Below are 25,839 nucleotides of genomic sequence, written 5' to 3'. Positions count from 1 at the left end.
CCCCAGAGACATTACGTGATCACCAAATGGCAAGGCTTGTAAGGGCGCGGTGTTGTAACCTATCTCAGAAACAGAAGTATACGGTCAAAATCCTACACCACCCATTGGGGTTAGCAGTACTGGAAAAGTAACTTGCGGATATGGTGCAGCCTATCGACCAAACTGCACACTTGTACCAGGCCATGGGGTACCTGGCACCCTGAAACCCTGAGTGTTGTAAGGTGTATAGGCAGGGGAAGTTCATTGCCTACTGCCCTGCCAAGGCCAAGCCTGTATGAATGAAAGAGTGTCTGGTGCTATGCTTAACTCACCTGCCAAAGGTGATACCACAGTTGGTTCCTCTCCAAGACAAATAGTCTGGAGTAGCCACCTCCAATGCCTCCTGCGTAACCAGGATCCGCCAAACCAGCTGCTGCTGACAACAGTGTCCTTCTACCTTTATTAGCATTCCTCCACCGAGGTATCACTGTCACACCATCAGCCTCACATCTAGATATCCCTACCTCCTGTTGTTCTGCTTCTAGGATGGCAAACCTAGACATTAGATCATCTGCAATAGCCCTAAACCTGGCTCTGTGATCACTTTTGGCATCCCTAGCTGAGCTGCGTGGTTGTGCCTCGCTAGCTTAATGGGGCTTGTCTTGCCATTCTTTCAGCTTCAAGTGCAGGAATGTTTTCCTGCAGCTGTTGCCATACAGGCCAAGAATCTTCATCAGAAGAAGACTGAGGATGTGACACCTGAGGGACTGGATTTTTCTTTGCCGGTTATTTTCCCTTCTGGTTTCCCTGACCCTTGCACGAAGCCATTAGGAGCTGCATTCAAATCCTGACCAAATCTATGTAGCACGCCACTCACACCTGCCACACTCCACTAAGATCCCACATTTGGAGACACCGAGAGGTCACCCCTGGTGACCTATGTAACCAAGAGCACTTGATGCTGCAAATATGTATGTAAAAGCACTGGTGCTAGTTAACACTGTTCAATATACTATTAATTATAATTTATATCAAGGGCAAGCATTTTAATAACTGCCCCACCAAATAATTATCTATCAAATTAATTACAATTAATTCAGAATGTTGATGCCTTATAAATTCATAATTAATCATTGAGATCAAATTTATCTACTAAATTAATGTAATATGCTCAACAATAATTTAATTAATAAAATACTTCTTCATCTACTGACAAATTGATATTTTGTATAAATAATGAATTATTATATAGTATTATATTATATTTTATTATTATTATTTTAAATATTTTATTTTTTGTGTGTATGTATGTATATGGATATGGATATGGATATGGATATATGTATTAGGTTTAATTTATTTACATATTATCAGCTTATTTAATTATTTATCTCTCTTTTTTTAAAAAAATGTTTTATTTTTATAGTACCTGGCTGAGAAAGTGTGCCCAAGCCTAACCCAGTCATATAGTGCAATTCAAATTCTGAACCATGCAAAAGTTTCAGCTTCCTCTCTGAGAGCGGGGAAGAGTGAGGCGGTTAAAGCGGCGTGCCGAACAGCCAAGGCCAAGTGGCCGTGCCACACTGTTGCCACTCCTGGGTCACCTAAGCAACTGTACCACCAAGCCCCTATACTGGATCTCCAGACGTGCCCTATTTGCAACAATAGATACCACACTTAAAATATAATTTTTTGTTACACACCACCTTCTCACACTCCCTCCCTCCCTCCCTCTCTCTTTCTCTCTCTTTTAAACTTTAAATGCTAGCAAAAACAAAGCCTATTAATGAATTAAAATGTTCCAACTATAACTAAAGAGGCAACCCGACACATAGGGTCATGCCCTCCCCCTTTTACTAAACAAACACAAACAAGGAAATAATCAACAATCCCCCCTTTCCCAAATTCCAGGTTGCTCAGGCCTCACCAGGCATAATGCAGATAAATTAGCCAAGTGGAGAGACTCTGTCTGTTGCCAGCCAAGGAAGAGGGAGGAGAGAGGGGGGAATGGCCCTTATATAGCCCATCATTCCCCCCTCTCCTCCCAGGCTGATCTCGTGATACCCAGGTAGGGAGGCAAAGACAAGCCATGCCGCCGAAGTGTGGCTCGGCAGCGACTCGAGCATATGTTTCAAAACCAAAACTTGAGGCTCAAGAATGGGTCCTTGTGATGTCACAGAGTCAAGATAAGCATGGACTGTAGGGCAGAAATTGCTTCTGGAGTAGTTGATTGCAGAAATGAGCACAAAGAGAATCTGGATAAGTACAATCCAAGTAAAACTCAGCTAATGAGAGTTGAAAACCCATACACCCTTATGTACACCACACATGAGATTTTCCAGGTGCTGTGCTGCTACTGGGGGTTAATGGAAGTTTCAGTGCCAAAGCTGGAGATTGAGTTGTTTGCTTGCTTTGGCAGTTCCTGCACAGCAGCTGCCAGGGTGTCTGCAAGAAGAAGGCTTACAAGTTAGACTGCTGGGTCCTTACTTCTGCTTTGCTGCAGATGGTATACTGGAACTGAAAGTTTGCACCCAACAACTCTTTCCCTGGTTCCCAGTCCCCACTCCTTACTTCTGGCTTTGTGATGAGTCAGCATTGTGCAAAACAACAAACATTTAAACACCTTTGTGTGCTATCTAAGTGAACCTGCAGGTGCCAGCAGGGAATAAGTGAAGTTGGATGTCCAGGTTTTAAAGTCATTCTATCACTCTGATTCTTCCTTTTTCGTCCCCCAGCATCAATTCCCTAGGAAATAGTTTTGAATTCTAAAGCATGAACACTTGCTGTTGCTGTTATTGGGTTAAGTCTAAAGACTGTCAATACAAGATTGCTCACCTCTTTTTCTGCACTCCATCCAAAAAGCCTATCAAAAGGGTAAGGCATAGTTTTTAAAATCATCTACACTGTGTCATAGTGGGCTTTAGTAGAAAGGGACATCTTCCAAGGTAGGGGTAAATAGGGACATCTTCCAAGGTAGGCATAAGTAAAGCTCTGTTCACACATGGTGCTTCTAGACAATATGGATTGAATGCATTCCACTTAATCATGATGGCTTAGAAAAGTCCAACTAGCCTACTAGAGAGGTTTTTGAAAGGAAAAGAGGGAAGGGGAAGCTTTACAGAAGCAGTTTTAGGAGGAATCTGGAAAGATCCTTTTAAAAAAATAACCTTTCATTTATGCAGCCTTTAGATCTGAAAACATCGTTAATATACACTTTCCCCATGGCAGCATGATGTCAGTATTTTGGAATTTATATGTTCTGGTCTAAGAAGATTTAGGAAAACTGAAGCTATCAAAATGTGAGGAGAATTTTTCAGTATGGCACCAAAGCCACAGCTTGGTTGCCAAGTATGTAAATGATTATTATGATAACCATGTTGGATTGTTCTGGACACATTATTAGATGTATACTTATATCTTCTCTTTTACAATCCGAGGAAGCTGCTCAGTTCTAGATCAGTGTCAGGTGTCTGCAATGAACTGGATGAGGATCTATAAACTGAAATTTAATCCAGATAAGACAGAGGTGCTCCTGGTTAATCAAAAGGCAGAGCAAGGAATAGAGATGCAGCCTATGCTGGATGGTATTACACTCCCTCTCAGAACATAGATGCACAGCTTGATGGTGCTGTTGGATTCATCTTTGAGTCTGGATACCCAGATTTTGGAGGTCGTGAGGAGTGCCTTTGCACAATTAAAACTAGTGTGCCAACTGCACTCATTCCTGGAGAGGTCTGATCTGGCCATGGTGACACATGTCTTAGTTACATCCCAGCTAGATTATTGTAACATTCTCTACACGGGACTACCTCTGGAAAGTAGTCAGAAACTTCAGCAGCTCCAAAACACTGCAATCAGATTGTTAACTGGTTATAGGGATCACATCACCTCCCTGTTACAGCAGCTCCACAGGTAGCCAGTCCATTTTGAGACACAATTCAAAATGTTGGTTTTAACCTATAATGCCCTAAACAGCTTGGGTCCAAGCTATCTTAAGGACCAAGTCTCCAAGTATGAACCTGCCCAGGTATTAAGATCATCAAGGGAAGCTTTTCTTTCATCCTCACCATCTTCAGAAATTCGTTTGGTGGGGACATGAGAGAGGGTTTCTCTGTTGCTGCTCCCAGACGTTGGAACTTCCTCCTATAGAAGGCCAGGCTGGCCCCATCTTTGCTGTCCTTCCACAAGCAGGCAAAGACCTCTCTCTTCAGACAAGCTTTCCCTTAGTGACTGGCTGCTTGAGTAAGGTTTTTAAATGGATTGTTGTGCCTTACTGCTTTGAATGTGCTTTTGGTGTTGCATTTGTTTACTGTTTTTGTAGTATTTGTTTGATCATTTTAAATATTTGTATATATGCTGTTTTAGCTTAAAAATGTTGTCTTTTAATGATGTAATCCACCTTGGGTTCTTTTTAAGGAGAAAGGCAAGGTAAAAATATTTTAAATAAATAAATACAAAAAAAAAGTCAAGAAAAGAAAAATCTTGAAGTAATGTGGTATTTACTGGACAACAGTATACAAACAGTCTAACCCAGAAATTGATATTGGCTCTATGCTTAAACTCTGTTCTAGTAAGTCTTAAAGGGGCTGCTAAATTAAAGGGACGCATTTGATCTCTCTTCAAACCATTGCAAATAGTACCAGAATGGCACCTTTTCCAGTTGCCAGATCATTTTGGAAGCTAAAATAAAGCAAGGGAAGTTCCTAATACCCAGCCCATCACAAAATCAGAACAAGTAGCTGAAAATGCTTAACCAGCTCTCATTTCTTAGTAAATGTAATTGTGCTGCCATCCTTCCATTCATTAACATTTGATTTTGCACTATGTTGTTCATTATCAATTCCATTCAAACAACACAGATCTGCAATTAATTTTTCAATGTTTATATTTGTGCCACTTTCTACAGTCTTTCAAAATCATACAAATTGCCTTTCCATAAGAGGAAAATGAGCCTCACAAGGTTGATTGATGCCAGTAATATACAGTGCTGTCATGGAACATGAGTGATGTAAAATTGCAAATGGTGTATTCTGTCCCCTTTCATGATAGATTTGCATAATTATATAATCAGGTATGATAACTCTGTATCTGTAATACATGTGTATTCAATTCAGGGTTATATTTATTCAGAAAAGTTCTCTCTTTTTTTTGCAACCAAAGCATTATTTATAGAGGAGCGGTCTGCAGCACTGAAAGACTAAAATTTTAGAAGGCATAAATCAGGGTAGCTCCAATGATTTTAATGAACCTGTTCCAATTTACATGATAAGGATCTGCCCCCCTTTCTCTCTCAATTTATTGAAACCATAGAAGAACAATCCCTGAAGTTTATGGATAGAAGATAAGAAGGATGGTTTTATAGTGCAATGAGCCTCAATGCTAAGGTTCAATTCCCTGATCTTTCATTACAATTTTACTGCATGCCTCTTTACGTGTCAGTAAGGGTGCCTTCAATGATCACTTCTACCATTAGGAAGAAATATTGGATATATTCCATTCATGTCACTCAGTTATTAATGATACTTTTTCTAAATATTGTTTACTGTAATAAAGTAGAGATATTTTCTGGCTTAGGAAGAATGGAGGTCAGTATGTTTCACCTTATTCTTTGTGCTGAAATGTTGGTGTGCCCTTACAAAGCTTATCAAATCATCTTCTCTCTCTTTTTAAACTAAGTTATCGTGGATATCATTTAAAACAGAGCAGCTCTTTGCATATTCTCAGTAGTACTTTCCTTGATAGTCTAGCTCAATAATGTCAGTATACTTGTGTACAGATGTTCATAACTGCTGACAGTCTTCTAAACAACCATTGTCTTTGAGATGATCCAATATGGACTCTCAATAATACAGCTCATTAAAAAGGAAAAAAAAAAGAGTAAGTGACACAAAGAGTTTCCCAGCACTCACTGAAGCAACAGGATCCACCTAGCTCAGGTTGACATATGATATAACAGTTTTCAAATGGCTGGTCTGAGGGAGTTGTCAGAAAGGTGCCATCTGATGAACATACTTTTATGCTAGATACTTGCATCAAATAGATATTTGCTCAATTTATATCAAATAGATATTTGATTTATATCCTAGATCATTCACAGAACAGAAACCTAGGATGAGCAATATTCTATTTAGTCTATCTTGACTTCCCAAGAAAACTTGATAAGGTATTCTAAAGCAAGGACAGAAAGACTGGTTGGTTTTATTTATTTTTTCATGTATTTATTTATTTATTTTACAGAAAACTACTGTACATACAATCATACAATGCTTAAAATATGTAAATTTCCTTGGGGGAAAAAACCAACAGAGCCGATTTTGCAAAGTACAGAATGAAACAAAATCCTGGATGATTTGTAGAAAATGACATCTTTGCTGCTGTAAAAGTGACATAAAGAATGCCTACAAATTCTTCACTATCCTCTCCTTGAGGAGAAGAATGTAGCAGTTTCTCAGTCTCACTTGCAAGGATGAAACAATGGTACACCCCTACCATTAAGGCCCCAGGCAGCTCTCAGCAAAATTAAAAGAGGTATAGGAGGGGGGGAAATAGATAAATGCAGGGGCATATGAAAACATAACAGAAGGTTGTCATGTTAAACCACAACAGAACAAATGGTGGCTAGTATTCTGCAGCAACATGAACAGAGTATTACACTCAGCCCTCAGTGTTCCTCATGTTCTGTGATTTGCTATTGTGATTGCAAATCATGCTTGCACCAGAAGGCCCTAAATATCTTCTTGTGCAAGAGCTGAAAGCATTCACCCCGTGTGCAACAGACTGGAGTGAACAAATTCTGTCCTAAAAATTCAAAACAGTACTGAATGTTTAAAGTAATTTTAAAATGTATCCATTTTAGTTTGAAATTCCCATCTTAGAGGGAGAGGTTTTGTCATCTCATTCTTATTCCAACAAGGCCATATATAGTTGCTGTGGGTTTTTCGGGCTCTTTGGGCGTGTTCTGAAGGTTGTTCTTCCTAATGTTTCGCCAGTCTCTGTGGCCGGCATCTTCAGAGGACAGCACTCTGAAGGCCATATATACTTATACTCTCTCTCCCATCCCCTTTTAAGTTCTTGATAACATAAAGGAAATGTGCCATGCATTTTCTACCAGGTTTTAGCAACAGACTCTTTTATGAATAATATTATACTTTGCTAGAAGCAATTAAATGACAGACATCCAGAAACTGACATGCTGGGAAAAATCTTCAGAGCAAACATGTAAAGCCTCTTGATTCATCTATTGCATTAAGAGAATGTGCCAGCTCCTGGTCTCCACCAAATGGAGTATTTCCCATAAAATCCTGTCCCCCACTAGCTCTAACAGGGATTTCTGGATGCAGCAGACTAAATCATTGCATGGTGTAAAGTAATTAGGCTAGCAGAATGATTCCTATTTACTTCAGTAACCTTCTGCTAATCCACGGGGTCTTTAAAAAATCAAGCTGAGATTTCACTACAGGTCCAATGAAAATAGAGAGAATATTTAAATAACTAGAGTGATTACATATAAGAGAAGACGAGTACAGCACTGCAACAATTCCAATCCTGCTTCAAGATGTCAAATAACCTTTGTGACATATCAAAGGTCTACAGGACACAAAGCAAGCAAAAGCTTTTCTAATTCCGTATAATAGCATTAAATCTGAAATGAAAGCTATTTCCAGGCTGTAAAGTAATGTTTTGGTAATATCATTATATTATCCTCAAAGGATGAATTCAGATCAGAAAGAAACCCAAGATTTGTAACAGAAGGTGAAATTAGATCAAGCAAGACCCAGAGGAAGGTCAAGTCCATAAGAAATGAATTTCCTCTGCTTTATCCACTCTGTATGTGTTTCTGCACTAATACAGATCTAAGACCATCTCCGTATTTGCTGGACAAATGTAGAACAAGTGTAAAAATGTAGTTTATTTCCATTTCTTTTTGTTTTTTTATTTTGTTTTGTTTTAAGAATGAATATATTGTTTTCTCTTTCATGAAGAAAGATGATTTAAGCTTCTTCAAACAATTCTGCATATATAATATTTTCCTCCAAACCAGCATTCAAAACTTAAGCTTTTATGAATCAAGCACACAAGAGATATGGTGGTGGGGTGGAGAGACAGCAGGGACTGCAGAAGAACGAACTCTGCAGTCAGTAATTTTCTCTCCAGTTTTCATTGTGATAAAGTAACATAAGTTGGTTTAAATTCCAACTTAAATTTAAAGCTATTAAAGTTCTAATGCATTTATTATAATTGATACGTACTTTTAATTTTATATAAAATTTAAACTGAGTTTCCATCCTGTAACACAGTGGTTCTTAACCTTTGTTACTCGGATGTTTTTGAACTGCAACTCCCAGAAACCCCAGCCAGCACAGTTGGTGGTGAAGGCTTCTGGGAGTTGCAGTCCAAAACTCCTGAGTAACCCAAGGTTAAGAACCAGTGCTGTAACACACACCCCAAACCCACTCCCTCAGTTGTCTAACTTAGGGTTCATTCAAACAATGTGTGACTCAGGTTGATTGGGTTGGAATTGTAATGGCACTTCCCCATAGATCTCACTCCAAGCTTCCATACCTGTTTTAATTTTCCCTTGAAGGAGTTTCATGTTACAGTGGTTAAACTGCAGCACTGCAAGCAAAACTATGCTCACAACCTGGGTTCAATCCCAGGTAACCAGCTCAAGGTCACTCAGCCTTCCATTTATCTTAGGTCTGTAAATTGAGTACCCAGCTTGCTGGGAGATGGGGGCAATGTATAACCTGCATAATTAAAAATTGTAAACAACCCAGAGAGTGCTTTAAGCACTATGGGGCAGTATATAAGCAGCACACCTTGCTTTTCTTCTTTTGCCTTGAATGTAATCCAAACTGAGTTTCCACACTTGAATACTTTCCCTCCCTTCCTCCTCCAATTCTTTCCCTTTTTTCAGGTCTTCTCCCATCCTCCTCCTCCCTATCTCCAGCCTGACATTTTATATATATAAAATCCTATGACTAATCCATACTGATTCAATTGGTAGGAGCAGTTCTGTTAGTAAAATAACCATCTTGGTTCCTGTTCATATTTATACATATGCACAAATGTATTTACTTTCAATAATTGGATTAAACATTTAACTGACTAGAAGTCATGGTTAATAATGAAAGTCAACACTTTAATTTGTAGGAAGTCCATAGTCTTCTTTTATATCTCAGTGTAGTGCACTATCGTGTATTTCCAAAGAAAGAAAATCACTTTCCCCCACAAAGAAACCTATTTTAAATGTCTAATTCTTCTTCCCTACATAGTATCTCTTGCTCTGCTTCTGCACGTCGTCACATTATTCCAGAATGCAGCTTCCTTCACTCAAACCTCGTATTCCAAATACAGTATGAGGAATTCATATATTGGAGTCAGGAAAAGATATCCAGCCTTTGGAACTATTGGTGTTAACTTGTTTTATGGCAGGATTTTCTGTTCCTCCAAGAGTTGGATGGCAAGCAGAAATTTGGTAGGCAAAATCACTCCTAACATGTAATAAAAAGTTTGCCTAGTAAATTTCCTCTTCATCAGCAGCTATTAAAAACTATGTTATGGGGGAAATGAACTTGTGATTAATTTTGGATCTCATTTGGTCTAGTGTGTAATACTGCTGAAGCAGATATCGGGTCTCCTAAGTCTTTTATAAGGTCTACTGAGCTTACGCTGGGGAACAACCGAGATAGGTTCTGTTAACTCAGATAATAAAAGTATGTAAGTGTTTATCCAGCTTCAGGAGAGATGATGAAAGAAAGCCCTTACAAGTAGCAGGCAATGAATACTATTCATTTCAAGTGCTCTTTATTGCTGTTGTTCAAGGAATCACTAAAAGATACTGCAGATAGGAAGGCAAGGAAATCACATTTAACTAAGGAAAAAAATCAGTAAAAGATTGTGCGGTCCCTCCAAAAAACCCCCGATACAAATGCAGAAGCAGATAATGCCTTTATTGCAACCATTCTCAAGAGGGGGACCAGGCTCAAGTATTTGGAACACTGTGCTTAGAGGGGGATATTTAACTGTATTCCTTTACAGTTTCTTTACATTCTGAAAGGAGTCTAAAACATGAGAAGTGTGGGTTTCAGAACAGCTTCAGATGGCCTAATGTTGGCTTTGTTGACCATTGGCCATCTTGGCCAGTTGGGCTTGCACTCCTAGTCTTAGAAAACTGTGGGAATAAAAAAAAAAGAAAGAAATAGTTTAGGGAAATACATTTGAGCAGCTGTTCTTTTGCTATGGGGCTAATACCCTTGAATATTGGCAAGGTTCTGCCCCTGACAGAGATGATTAGGCCTTTCAAAAAAAAAAAGGCTGCTGTTGTAAATGGGTTTAACTGAAAAAGAAGCAGGGGTTAAAGCTGTTTTCGAGGACTTTAGAGACAGCTGCTGTTTGTACTGTTCTGTTTGCTGTACCTATAGATGGGAATTCCTTCCACACCGCATGTTTACAAGTGTATTGTACGTTTGTGCATATACATTTAGGATAGCTTGCAATACCCATGAACATATTATCAATTTTCCCCCCAAAGTTAGGAAAAGTTACTTTTGAGACTATTTTTCCCCAGCTAGCAGTGTCTTTTCTAAGTTCTTCTTTCTCTTTCCCAATGCTACTACATTTGCTCCAAAGCATGAATACAGTAACCTACTGAAACTCCAACAACCGGGGTGGGTGGGCACGGAAGTAGTTCTCATCTCAACCTACAGCAGAGATTAGTTTTCAGAATAAAATAGAGAGGAGAAGTTTAATTATGTGCACCACAATAAGACTTATCAACACATGCAAAACAAGTTCTATATACAGTATCTGGTTCAGGGGCCCATATGGACAGAGTAAGCAACTGAGAGAAGAAAATAGCACTAAATGTCTCTACTCAAGAACAATTTGCATCAAAACAAACAAAGATGTCGACAGTGACAAGGTGTGGGGGATGACACTACTCAGGCCCATTAGTCATGTGGGCTAATTGAAACAGGAGACACATTGTTTCAATTTAAATAATGCTGCTATAGCTCTAAAAAGTTCATCTGGAAGCACCCTTTGAGTCTGGACAAGAAATTTAATTAGCTAACAGGAAATGTGGATTAGGCTTTTTAACAGCTTCAAATGAAATTATGTGTTCTTCTAATCTGTTACATGAAAGCTGTCACAACCTCTCAGTTACAGACCATATTTCTGCCGGAGGGAACTTTTAAAAGTATGATACTTCTACAGAATCCTTGATACCTAAACTGAATGTTGTGTATCTCATTTTCACTTTCCTAAAGTTGTATTTTAATTAAACAAGAACATTACACCCAGGTTTGACCTTACATTTATGTGCATACAGAACATGGGATCCAGTAAAAAGAACTTATTAACATCAAGAGGAATTGATGAATCACTATGCCTTAAGGAGAACTTAGAGAACTAAACTATATTTCTGGAATTAGCTCCATAGTTAAAATGGCTGAAACTGATAGTTTATCAAAGAAAGAATGCCAGTGGATTGTCCCCAGAGTTCCTGCTTTTGCAGTGTATAGTTATGATGTCTACTTGTAATTGGCTTGCCAAATTTTATATATTAAACATGTAGTTCAATGTAAAGTGGTACTTCATTGTTTATAAAATGCATTTGCTAATGCTAATTTGTCTTCATTCATTTCACATTATAGTATAAGTGCAGATCATTTACCATATTGTGTCAAAGAAAAAACAGAATATCCTGAGGCCAATAACAAACATTAGAAATAGCCCATGACTAGGAAAAGAATGTTCTTAACTAATGTCAGTATCTGAGTGACATGAGCTTCTCTTATCTCCAGGAGTTTACAAATTAGCTTGCTTTTGTTTGATGATCAGTCTTCAGAATACTCTTGAAGTCTGATTTCACAAACAGGGGAAGATTGCCTCAATCCACCTCTCTGCCACAGTGATGTGCTTTCAGCTCTAACTATGGTTATCTCTAATGTTTTTTTTTTCTACCCTCAGTCAGGAGCAGAAAATCTAATATGGGAAATTACAAACAAGAACAATCTGGTCTTATAATTAAAATGCTTTGCTGCTATCTTTTTTTTTTCCATTTCCATATACTTTATTCATATGAAATCTTTTGTCTTTGCTGGAGAGAAGGTTGAGTACCACAGGACATGAAGAATGCAAACATTGTCAAGTTGTATAAGAACTAAGGAGACAGGGTCGACTGCAATAATTACCATGGCCTCTCTCTTCTCAGCGTTGTAGGGAAGCTGCTTGCCCGTGTTATGCTGAAGAGACTCCAGGTGCTTGCAGACAGAGTCTATCTGGAATCACAGTGTGGATTTCAAGCTAATAGATCCACCATTGACATGGTATTTTCCTTCAAACAGTTGCAGGAGAAATGTAGGGAACAACAACAGCCAAGAGCCTCGTGGCGCAGTGGTTAAAACGCTGTACTGAAGCTAAAACTGTGCTCATGACCTGGGGTTCAAATCCCAGGTAGCCGGCTCAAGGTTGACTCAGCCTTCCATCCTTCCGAGGTCGGTAAAATGAGTACCCAGCTTGCTGGGGGAGCAATGTGTAGCCTGTATAATGAAATTGTAAACCGCCTGGAGAGTGCTTGTAGCACTATGGGGCAGTATATAAGTCCAAAAAAAAAAAATTTCTTTGTCGCCTTCATAGATCTCACAAAGACCTTTGATCTGGCTAGCAGGGATGGCCTTTTTAAAATCTTTCCCAAGATTGAATGTCCACCTAGACTCCTTAACATAATCAGGTCCTTTCATGAGTAAATGAAAGGCACTGTAGTTTTTGATGGCTCAACATCAGATCCCTTTGACATCCGAAGTGGAGTGAAACAGGGCTGTGTCCTCATGCAGACCTTGGTTGGGATCTTTTCTGCTGTCATACTGAAGCATGACTTTGAAACTGCAACAGAAGGAGTCTATCTCCAGACTAGATCAGATGGAAAGCTTATTAATCTCTCTAGATTGAGAGTGAAGACCAAAGTCCAGCTGAAATGCATGTGGGACTTCCTCTTCACCGATGATGCAGCTGTTGTCACCCATTCTGCTGAAGGCCAACAACTTATGACCTGTTTTAGCAAGGCCTGCCAAGACTTTGGATTAACAATCCGCCTGAAGTAAACAGAAGTCATGGGCCAGGGCATGGACTCACTTCCCCTATTACCACTCTACACAAGAATTGGAGGTTGTTCATGACTTTGTGTACATTGGCTCAACTATCTCTGACACTCTCTTCTTAGATGTCGAGCTGGATAAACACATTGGCAAAGCAGCTACCATGTTATCTGGACTCACAAAGAGAGTATAGCTTAATAAGAAGCTGATGGCATATACCAAGATCCAGGTCTATAGAACCTGTGTCCTGAGCACACCCCTGTACTGCAGTGAGTCCTGGACCCTTTGTGCACGGCAGGAGAGGAAGCTGAACACGTTCCATATGCGTTGTCTTTGTCACATTTTTGGTGCCCCCTGGCAGGACAAAGTTCCAAATAGAGTAGTCCTAGAGCGAGCTGGAATTTTTAGCATGTATAAATTACTGAAACAGTGACATCTACGTTGGCTCAGACATGTCATGAGAATGGCTGACAGTCAGATTCTGAAAGATCTCCTGTATGGAGAATTAGTGCAGGGAAAGCCCCAGAGGGAGACCACAGCTGTAATTCAAGGATATCTTCCAGCGTGATCTGAAGGCCTTTCCCATCAACAGATGGGAAAGTTTGACATCTGAGCGTTCAGCCTGGAGGCAGGCGGTGCATCACAGCCTCTCCCAATTTGAAGAGACACTTGTTCAGCAGGCCGAGGCAAAGAGGCAGTCCTGAAACCAGCAAAATCAGGGAGCTGGACAGGGGACAGATTGTATTTCTCTTCAGTGTAGAAGGGATTCTCACTCTCAAATTGGCCTTCTCAGCCACACTAGATGTTGTTCCAAGAGCTCTATTCAGAGCACATTAACACAACATGCATTCACCTGTTGTGCCAGTTTATAACAGTTAGAAATCAGGTGCATGAATGGTTCCTTTCTTAATCTATTGACTGCCAGAACTCTAAGTATGCTTGTGCCCAGATTACAGTTTATTTCATACATGACAATGGTTCAGTCCATACATTAACATATCTCTTATCTTGTTTCTTATCCATTCCATCTATTCATTTTGGAAACAATCTGCTTTATTGTCAATCGTCGTCTGGTTGTTTAGTCATGTCCAACTCTTCGTGTCCCCATGGACCAGAGCACGCCAGGCTCTCCTATCTTCCACTGCCTCCCGTAGTTGTGTTAAATTCATCTTGGTTGCTTCTATGACACTGTCCAACCATCTCATCCTCTGTCGTCCCCTTCTCCTCTTGCCGTCACACTTTCCTAACATCAAGGTCTTTTCCAAGGAGTCTTCTCTTCTCATGAGATGGCCAAAGTACTGGAGCCTCAGCTTCAGAATCTGTCCTTCCAATGAGCACTCTGTTTTGATTTCCTTTAAAATTGATAGGTTTGTTCTCCTTGGAGTCCAGGGAACTCTCAAGAGTCTCCTCCAGCACCACAATTCAAAGGCATCAATTCTTCGGTGGTCAGCTTTCTTTATGGTCCAGCTCTCACTTCCATACATCACAACAGGAAAAACCATAGCTTTCACTATTCTGACTTTTGTTGGCAAGGTGATGTCTCTGCTTCATAAGATGCTGTCAAGGTTTGTCATCGCTTTCCTCCCAAGAAGCAGGTGTCTTTTAATTTCGTGGCTGCTGCCACCATCTGCAGTGATCATAGAGCCCAAGAAAGTAAAATCTGTCACTGCCTCCATATCTTCCCCTTCTATTTGCCAAGAGGTGATGGGACCAGTGGCCATGATCTTAGGTTTTTTGATGTTGAGTTTCAGACTGTTTTTTGTACTCTCCTCTTTCACCCTCATTAAGAGGTTCTTTAATTCCTCTTCACTTTCTGCCATCAGAGTGGTATCATCTGCATATCGGAGGTTGTTGATATTTCTTCCGGCAATCTTAATTCCGGCTTGGGATGCCTCCAGTCCAGCCTTCCGCATGATGTATTCTGCATATAAGTTAAATAAGCAGGGGGACAATATACAGCCTTGTCATACTCCTTTCCCAATTTTGAACCAATCAATTGTTCCATATCCAGTTCTAACTGTTGCTTCCTGTCCCACATATAGTAGATAGATAAGGTGGTCAGGCACCTTATCTATCAGTTGTTCCATATCCAGTTCTAACTGTTGCTTCCTGTCCCACATATTGTAGATAGATAAGGTGGTCAGGCACTCTCATTTCTTTAAGGACTTGCCATAGTTTGCTGTGGTCCACACAGTCAAAGGCTTTTGCATAGTCAATGCATTGTCCTTTATCATGTGCATCTCCATAATCCAGCACATGTTAGCAATTTGGTCTCTAGTGCCTCTGCCCTTTCAGAATCCAGCTTGTACATCTGGGAGTTCTCGATCCACATAGTGCTGAAGCCTACCTTGGAGGATTTTGAGCATAACCTTGCTAGCGTGTGAAATGAGTGCAATTGTACGGTAGTTGGAGCATTCTTTGGCACTGTCCTTCTTTAGGATTGGGATGTAGACTGATCTTTTCCAGTCCTCTGGCCACTGTTGAGTTTTCCAAACTTGTTGGCATATTGAATGTAGCACCTTAACAGCGTCATCTTTTAAGATTTTAAATAGTTAACTGGAATGCCATCACCTCCACTGGCCTTGTTGTTAGCCAGGCTTTCTAAGGCCCACTTGACTTCACTCTCCAGGATGTCTGGCTCAAGGTCAGCAACTACATTGTCTGGGTTGTCCGGGATATCCAAATCTTTCTGATATAATTCCTCTATGTATTCTTGCCACCTCTTTTTGATGTCTTCTGCTTCTGTTAGGTCCCTCCCATTTTTGTCCTTTATCATGTGCATCATTCCATGATGGCAGCAATCCATGAAGGAGCAACAAGGCAGCAATCCATGAAGGAGTTATGGTCAATAGAACCTGGTTTTTCTCTATGTGTGAAATATTCTGTGAAATATTCTATATGGACGAGTTTCAGGCTGGCTTTTGGAGAACTCCCAGATGTCCCAAAGCTTTTTTGAAAAATCCCCATTGTAAAGATCACCAATGGTGAACAAAGACTTTCTTTCCAGTATGCAGCAGTAGTGAAATGTCACCTATATGGTACAGCTGGAGTGAGATGCTGTCAAGTTTCAACTCCCATCAACCCTAGTCTGCAGAAGATGAGCAGGCTAGGGTTGATGGTAGCTGCATGTGAACAGGCATATGTTCCCATGTTCTTGTGTACACTCTCAGTTCCCAGTGAGTGACAATGTTGTTTTACATGCCTTGCCAGTCCATAGAGACGTATACCGCTATAATCTGGGGCCATATAATTTCTGTGCTTATGTGGCTATAAGCATGAAGATCCAGACAATAGATTCTATTTGTAGTTTTCCATGCCATGTAGTAAGCTTTTAAATGTCAGTATTTACCATTGATTTTTGAAACACAACCCACAGAGTTCAGCGCAGGCATTAATGTATTTGGCACCTTGAAGATACCTCATAAAAATGATGTTTGGCTGTATAAACTTTTATTTTCACTATTCATCTGCAACCATCAGTGTAGTTTCTTTCTGATGTTTATGCCAGAAATACCGGATGTTATACACATTTCAAGCTGGGCATCTTTCCATATAGCTATGAAGATACTGTTATCTTTTGTCGTTTCTTACCTTTCCTCGCTGTCTTTTGTTTTCTCTTTCATTGCCAATGGTTAGTCTACAAGCTCTTTGAAGTTGGCACCTTTAATAAAGGGCAAGAATGTTCATTTAACTGTTAGACATATACATACAACGTATAATATTATTTATTGGCCCAAATCCTATTGTTGATCATGTGCTAGCATTAGGGAAATTGTGTTAAGTCTTGGCCATTCATTAATGAGGTGCTGATTGCATTTCTGGGTGAATTTCCACTTGTGTTTGGTCTCCTCGGCAGTAGCTCCTCACCTCTGGAACAATCTTCCTCTGGAGATTCACACAGACCCTACGCTGGGTATCTTTTAAAATCAATTAAAAACATGGATGTTTATTCACGCCTTCCCTCCAGTCAGTACTTGACCTTTCTTCTTGCTTTCTTCTTCTTTCTGTATTTTTTTTTTTTACTTTATTTTTCCCATCTCATAAATTGGAATGGAATTTATTTATGTAATAATTTTTGTGCTATTTTATTTGCTGTTTTATGTTGTATTGGAAGCCACCTAGAGTGGTCGCAAGACCAGATAGGCGGGATATAAATAAATAAATAAATAAATAAATAAATAAATAAATAAATAAATAAATAAATAAATAAATAAATAAATAAATAAATAAATAAAAGGGAGTGCGCAGAGCAAAATGAGCAAATACCAGTAACACAACCAGTATCACTTTAGTAAGTGGCAATTTGCCACTAAGAAGAAGGTAATTCAAGCAATCACTAAAAATTAATACTGACAGGAAAGGAGCCTTGGATTAAAAGGGAGTGCACAGAGCAAAACTGGAAAATGGAAAAAGTAACTATCCATTCATAGGTACAAAGTTCTCAGTCGTGTGATTCTTTTGCTGGATCACTGAAAAGTTACGAATATGACAAGCCTTTGTGTTCAACTCAGCAATATGATTCAGGCTATTATATCACTGCAGTCCAACCTTCAAACAGAATGCCCCTGCTACTGGAGCAAAAAAGGTCCAACTTGAGCATGGACGAGGGTCAGGCAGGAGCTCTACTGCCTGTATATCTTGTGATCACTGGGAAATAACCTGCGCTGGACCATACCAAAAAGGATCCAAAATGGCCCCAGAGTGAGCTATTTCCCCATCTGATTGCACTGATAGTGGACCAGGCTTGGTCACATTGAATGTTGTGTCTCAGCTAGTTGTGGGTTTCTCCTTCCCACAGGAAACTGTCTGGGTACCAGCTATCCCTTCCTGTGCAAGGGCATCTGCTGTCTGCTATGCAGCAAATATCTTTCTACAACCAGATGTAATCCCATATAATTTGACCCCTTTCCCTCAGAGATGTTGCCTTGTCCTGCTTGAAGACAAGATATAGGCAGATGCACTCACATCTGTAAGATTGAAAGTGAAGTGCATCCTTATGGAGTAACTGGGGATTAAGCACAATCTTTTGTGTATCTACTCAGAGGTTAATTCTACTGAGTTCAGTCTGACTTACTACCAGGTAAATGAATATACCATTGTGGGTTAATTAATTATGAGTATGTAACAGGTGGGAGGGACTTGTGGTATAGCCTAATGCAGATATTTATGTAACAGATTCAATTTTTATTAGTTTAAAAGTTCTAACTAGGCAATGCTTTGCACATCTATTCTGAAGTAAGCCTATTATATCCAGTGGGGTTTACTTCTTGCTACATGGGTGCAGAATTACAATGTAAATCATGACCTCCCTCACTCCAAAGCATCTCTAGAAATTTTACTGAAAAATAGAAAATATATATAAATATTTGGAGAGAAAAAGAAAGCGTTTTTTCAGAAATGGACATGGACTTTCAGAAATTCATATAGCAGTTTCCTTCTGTCCAAGCTCAATATGGAATGGTGGGGTGGGGAGGTGAATAAAATAAAGACAGGGGTTTTTGTACTCTTCTCTTTTTTTAATGGTAAGATTTTATTATAGTCAAGAAACTTAAATGGCAATTTAGCATAAAGATGGCTATTAAAAATCTGCCCCTCCAATTAAACTTTACTGAACTGGATTGCGGGGCTCACTGACAAGAACTTTTTCCCCCTGTTAACTTTGCCATCTTTGCTAGGAAGTGCTGATTGAAGTGGTAGACATAACTGAGACAGCTGAATTCACTCTGCAATATACTTTTACTTTGATTTCAGGATTGCAGTGGGTCAGAAATATATATCATAAATGTCTGTATATCCAGGAAGATAGGAGATGGCTTCAAAATGTTGATGGGTCTCTCACACCCAGTACTGGCCACACTGACTAGAAGCTGCTTGTCAAACAGGCCTACCATAACATCCCAGGACTGAACATGAAAAACAACTGCATGATGTATGAAGCACATGTGGGAAGTTATTATCATATGTGGTGGACTTGCAAAGCAGCGAAACAATATTGGAAAGAGGTGCATTTGGTATTCCAACAAATATTGCTGTGTAAGGTCCCACTAACACCAGAATTGTTTTTATTGTCTATGATACCAGATAATATAGATGAAGCAAAGAAGGCTATCGTCGTCATCTAGTCGTTTAGTCGTGTCCGACTCTTCGTGACCCCATGGACCAGAGCACACCAGGCCCTCCTATCTTCCACTGCCTCCCGTAGTTGTGTCAAATTCATCTTGGTTGCTTCGATGATACTGTCCAACCATCTCATCCTCTGTCGTCCCCTTCTCCTCTTGCCTTCACACTTTCCCAACATCAAGGGAAGAAGGCTATAGCTACATATATAGTTACTGCAGCTAGAAATTTTATATGCTAAAAACTGGAAAAGTCTGATGATACCGAAACAAGAAGATCTGATAGAGAAGACAGGAGAAACGGCAGAAATGGACATACTATCAGAAGTAATGAAGCACTGTCCTTTGTAAAAGGCAACTGAAAGATGGGACATTTTAAAAATGGTTAGAATCACCAAACAATGTAATATAGAAAAAAATGTGGATTAAAATCTAGAAGGCAGAAAAGAGTAGAAAAGCGGAAATGGAATTTTGGGATGATAATGTGAATAGAATGGATGTTAATATATTTTTGTGTCTCCTCTTCCTCATAACCCCAACCTTTCTTCCCTTTACCCTTTGTATCCCTTACCCTATCCCAAGTTATTAAAAATAACAATTTAAAAAATGAAAAACACCTGCATGCAAGGAATGTGCTCTGCCACGGACTACAGTCTCTCCCTTTCCAACTAGAACAGCTATGGTAACTCTGAGATGAAGCATTTTAAGAAAATATCCCAGTAAGCAGTCGTCTGACTTTGAAGCCATGTTTATATTTTCTCCTAACACAAAGTACACTCAGATGCATCTGATGTCCCTGTACATCTGGCTAGCCATCTGAAATACCTAGGCCAGTGGTTCACAACCTCGGGTACCAAGATGTTCTTGGACTACAGCTCCCAGAAGCCTTCACCACCACCTCTGCTGGCCAGGATTTCTGTGAGTTGTAGTCCAAGAACATTTGGAGGCTGAAGGTTAGGAACCACTGACCTTGGCAGATACAGTTGTTAAGTAACAAGGGCTATCTGCTAGCCCTGCTCAAACATCTTGTTACTTTCCCACATAGACCACCTGAACTACAACTATTTTCCCAACCCTCACAAAGAAAGCCCTGTCAGAGCTGCACGTTGGTAACACTGAATACTAAATGTAGGTTGCTGGATTTTTACGTTCGGCATTGAGGCCAACTTTCTGTGGGTTGAAATATGCCAAGTTAAACAAAAAAGAAATGATACTGTCTCTGTATATCAGTTTTTCAGGCACGCCTCTGGCCTTAGGAATTACCTGCTTGCTATAAACGAAGTCTGACAGCCTCAAAAGTTTGGCACTTCTAGTACCCAAGCCTTCACTCAAAAGCAACATTCGGGAGTGTGCAGGAAAGTAACAGTGGAAAGAAAAATACCACCTCGTGCTCCTTTTCCCTCCACAACACTAGGCAAACATTTTAAGGACAGACCATTTTCTAAAAGCCTAAATCGGCAACTATTGCTACATGCTGCTCTTGTCTGAGCCCTGAGACTGTTTCTTTATGCCTCTCCAGAGACTTCAATGGATTTGATTCAAGCACCATTGAACGTGATGCTGTATTAATTGCCCTGGAGGGTAACAGGCCCTTTGAACTGTGGCTGTGAGTGATATTTTGCTGTAAGACATGTGTCAGCACTTGGCTGGTTAACTCTGGGGCTGGGTTGTATGGCATGCTGAGACCAAGTATCTGGAAAACTACTTTGCATCCTAATCTTACATCTGTTTTCCATCATGCTGTGAGATTGACTGGCCATTCTATCCGAGATGTGTCATTCCAGAATCATAAGAGTTTATGTATATAAAGAGTGTGTATACTTTCTCATGTATATAACAGTGTGTAGTTACACATTCATGCACACACACACACACACACACACACACACACTGCAATGCAATGTCAAAGATTATTAAGAATTTGCTATCATCTCTCATAGTTCCCTAGAGCAATGGGCATGCACAAGTGATGAGGTGATGGAATAGACTGAGGTGTGCTCCCCTTCAACCTTTGGAGGCACAGACTGAGCATGACTAAGATTTCAGCTTTCTGATACCATATGTGAAATTAACCCTGTACACAATCTACATGAGATTCTGAAGTTGTGAGGATGAAAATGGGTTTTCTCACTACTCTGGCACTCAAGTACCATATATATGCACCACATTTTATTTGTGTTCTTTTTTTTCTCTTTAGCTCTATACCAAATGTGATTTTGACAGAGACTTGTGAGGAAATGTTTCCAATAGTTATTCTGTTCATGTTCACAAATGATATTTAAAACAACGTTTGGGACTAATTCTTTTAAATGCCGGAAAGCTAGTTATTCCTTGAAAGGAATTGTGGCCTGCTTTGTTCTTTGTAGTTAAAAATTCAAATTGCACACACAGTAATGAACATATGAAACAATATATATGGGAAAAACTATTTTACATGTCTAATCCATGTGAAATAATCCAGTCTTTTACAAAAAAATCATTCTTCATGGGTTAGATCTGTTTTTATTCACAAATGATGCACACAATCTGATACCTGTGATTATCACTTCAGCTTGCTTTGTGTAAGGCCGTCTCTGAAAAGCTTCAAGGCTACTATGCTAAATTGAAAATACTGTTTTAAGGAAGTAAGGGCCATTTTACTAAAATAACATGTTGGGAGTGCAGGATGATTATAAACTGAGTATTTTTTTAAAAAAAAGGATTATGTATTCGCTGCATAGCACAACCTACCTTTAGACACCTTTGTTGTGGATCAGTCCATACAGGTTGCAATTAAAGTCGGACATGTGGTCAGACAATCAAATAACAGTGTTGCCATATGTGAAATTCTTCTATTTGCAACATGTCCTTTGAATTGTGTGAATTGCTCCTAATCTATGATTTCCGCTGAATTAAAGGCCAATTCGCATAACCACAAACTTTATTTTCCCCAGGAAGGTCTCATGTGACCTGATCATACAGCAATATCAGCATTGGTCAACTATTTTTCTATTCACACATTATTAGGCCGCTTGGTTTTCTTTACACCAGACTTTTTTTCAAAATAAAAAAAGAAGACTTCCATGAGAATTTCCTTCACAAAGCTTAAAAACAATATTTCCCAGAATTTTGTTTCTGGATTTTGGCTAATAAAGTAGCCAAATTTGGAGAATCTCATCAGCTAAGATTTTCTTTCTAGATCATAATTTTTAAAGCTACAATATATCCTAATCTTAACAGCTAGAGATTGAGATTATACAGATTTGGAAGCAGTATATAAAACAGGATGAACAAAAGACCATCACAGATTTAGTTATAAAACAATGTGTCCACATAGCTGTAAACATTTTTATTGCAATCTTCACCTGTAACCCTAGGACACTGAACAAAAATTAAGGGTGTTACCAGTTTCAGCTAATACAGAATATAGCAACAGTCAGATAAGAAACCTTTTCAAAGACTCCAGTTTTGATTTCAAATTAGACATGGGGACAAATAAAAAAATGAATTGTGATATTTGTGGAAAATCGCTGATCTTTTAAATATTCATCCCTTCATATTTGTGGGTTCCAGAGACCCCCATGAATACGAAGAGACAAATGTATTCATCCCTTCGCATATATAAAAAAAACCCTACAGCATTTCGACTACTGGCCGCTGATCAGCTAATTGGTGGGTTAATAGGCAGCCACCACAGCCACCCACCCCTACAGTCTACTCCACCCCTTCCTCTCCCTACCTTAGCCCCACCACCACCACTGACACCCCCTTACAGTAATCGTTGCCACCACTGATGAGGTCTTCATCAGGCCTCTGCAGCCACAGCATATAAAAAGGGAAACCGGCTGCCCTTTGCAAAGATTGTGGCTGCAGCTTCATTTAGGGTAGGGAAGCTACAGCTGCCATCTTTGCAAAGGGCAGCCTGGATTCCCTTAGCCTGCAACGGGGTGGTGGTGGCAGTGGAGGGGGTGGAGGAGGGGTGATTTGTTTAACAACCTCCCCCCACGAATCAACAAATATATTCATTATTCATCGCTTCATGGGGGCAACTTCGTGCTTCATGAGTCATTGACTTTTGATGACTCACAAAGTGGGATGACTCACCAAAATGGTGAGTCGTCCCCATCTCTATTTCAGATATATCAAGCATACTCCACGGTAGCTATGAAAGCCTCCTGACTTTCAGTCAATTTCTCCACCAAATTAAGTGAATTTTTGATTATTGTTCAAAATTGCTGGTAATCCATATAATAATTTTAAACTCTTGACTTTTAAGGCTGAGCTAATGATCTTCTGAAACCATAGTAGCTGGAAGCTAGCAAAAGGAAACTAAAGTAAGAAACAGTTGCAGAGTGAAATGAGGGAAGAGCATTTTACCATGAAAAAGAACCATCAACACCACCAGGTTTTATGTACTCCATACATCTATCAGTTATTCAAAGCCAGACATGTAACCTGATCCCTGTTGTTGTTGTTGTTGTTGTTGTTGTTGTTGTTGTTGTTGTTGTTGTTGTTGTTGTTGTTGTTGTTGTTGTTGTTGTTGTTGTTGTGCTTTCCAGTTCTGAAGAACAATAAAATGAACTTTGAAAAGGTGTAGGTAATGTTTCATAAATTCTGCAACTGGATCAAGGTTAACGATTTCCGTTACACAGAGCTACTGCTTTAGATGCATTCTGTTCTTATCCTGGAAAATCTCATTTGCTGCGATTCAGTAGAGTAAGTCCACTGAATTTTACATAAGTGTTAGGTCACCACATCCCCAGTCATTCAGTGGGCCTAATGTAGTCACATGGTACTACTGGATTTCAGCCATGAAGCTTTATTTTATTGAGAATGGGATTCCAAGAGGAGAAGAAAACAAAGAACATGAATGCTGCAGGCTGGAATATAATTGCTGTCAATTGGCCAGAATTTCAGCTTCAGCATTAGGTGCCGGAAACAAGGGTATGGAGCCTAAAAAGAATATGCAGCTGGGCCATTGTTGTGGTGGAAAACACACATGTGCATTCACATATACTGACATACAAATCAACCCATTTGCAAAGTGGCTGGTATGAATTTGTACACATTATTTTTCCTTCTGCTGGGCTTCTGTCATCTCTGCGCAATGCAGGGGAGAGTGGCTACACTGGTCATTTATTCCTCCATTGAGGTCAGATTGGGCATAGATGAATTCAAATTAAAACCTGGTGTCTACAGGACATAAAGCTCAAATTCAGGGAAGCCCATTGTGGAGTCATCATTTTTGAGAAGGGCATTGCCTTCTTTTGTTGGCTGGCAGGAGTCACTTAAAATTTCTTGTGATCAGTTTTACATTAGTTTTGCTCAGTTTCTACCAGTGTGATCACCTTTGCAAGCAAAGGGGTGCTTGCAAGAGGATGTTGGTTCTCCCCAACTGAGTGCCCCTTTTCTCCAAATCATTATTTTAGAAAAAACAAGAAAGAAAAGAAAGAAAAAAGATTTTAACTCAGCACTAGAGCAGAGTTTTGCTAAAGCAGTTAGGAAAACAATTAAAAGTGGAAGAGGCAGGTGGAAATTGAGAATCAGCACTAGCTGCCTAGAGTGGTCCTCACTCGACCAGATAGGTGGGATATAAATTAAATACATAAATAAAAAATAAAATTGTTAAGGCAGCTTCTGCTGTAGGAGATCAGTGCAAACTGAGCTGTCTGCCCCTGCCCCTGCTGACATCTGCATATCTGGACAGCTACAGAAATGTCACCCAGGCACAACCAATTTCCATAGGTTCAAGTCAAAGTAGATCAACCCTCGTTTTCCTCACTATGAAATTACACCTTAGGTTCTCCATCCCTAAGGGGATAGGAGATGGAAACTTAACAAACATAGGATAGGAATAGAGATGGGCAAAGTTTTTAGTCCACCATTCTCCAAAAGCTGCAGAAGGCCTAAAAATGCCTCCAAATGAAAAATGGGAAGAGGGGCGGAAAGTGAAAAAGATATCCATTTCTGTACTTTGTTTTTCTATGGGGAGGGTTGTGTTGGGGGAGCTGTGTTGGGCACAATCACAGTTATTATCAAGGTTTGCTAAAGATAATCAACAGAGCTTTTACTTAGAAAATACCCCTTTTGACAGAATTCTTCTAGAATCAAAGGGAAAATGTATTAATTTATTATATAATTTTTCTGTTAGATTCTGAAACACAAGGTGAAGTGGTAAAGGCATGTATGATTAAATGGGCACAGAATGTAGGACATAATGTATTGAACTGGATCAATGGGAATGAATTTGGAAAACAAATATAAAATTAACCAAATCTGTTGTATTTAAAGAGTATATATACAAAATGTTCTAGAAATGGTATATGCTCCCCCCCCCCACAACATTGGCTAAAATAAGCACCCAGATATCAAATATATGTTGGAAATGTAAACAGAAAGAAGGAACATTTTATCACGTGGTGAATGTACAAAGACGCCTAAAGATACTGGAGTAAAGTTAATCAGATGCTAGAAGAGATATTAGAAACTTCAATACTGATGGTACCAGAACTATTCCTATTAAATATCTTGCCAGATATACTAGACTCTGAAAAAATCATATTTAACTATTCATATTATAACAGCAGCAAGAATTATACTTGAAATATACTTGAAATTCTCCCATAGGGAACATTGTTTTGCAATCGCTTTTGTGATCGCAAAAA

The 25,839-nt window shown here is 39.5% G+C and overlaps 1 long non-coding RNA gene across 1 annotated transcript in view; it reads left to right on the top strand.

Annotated features, from left to right (window-relative positions):
• LOC140705517 (uncharacterized) overlaps positions 1-19,340 on the top strand; it is a 68,327-nt gene extending 48,987 nt beyond the window's left edge. The window contains exon 3 of the long non-coding RNA XR_012084913.2: positions 19,161-19,340. This is a non-coding gene — a long non-coding RNA (uncharacterized LOC140705517). The remainder of the gene's footprint in view (positions 1-19,160) is intronic.
• Positions 19,341-25,839: the final 6,499 nt, after the last annotated feature.

Source organism: Pogona vitticeps, chromosome 3 (assembly GCF_051106095.1).
Source record: "Pogona vitticeps strain Pit_001003342236 chromosome 3, PviZW2.1, whole genome shotgun sequence".
NCBI lineage: Eukaryota > Metazoa > Chordata > Lepidosauria > Squamata > Agamidae > Pogona > Pogona vitticeps.
This window is presented reverse-complemented; position numbering and strand designations above follow the sequence as displayed.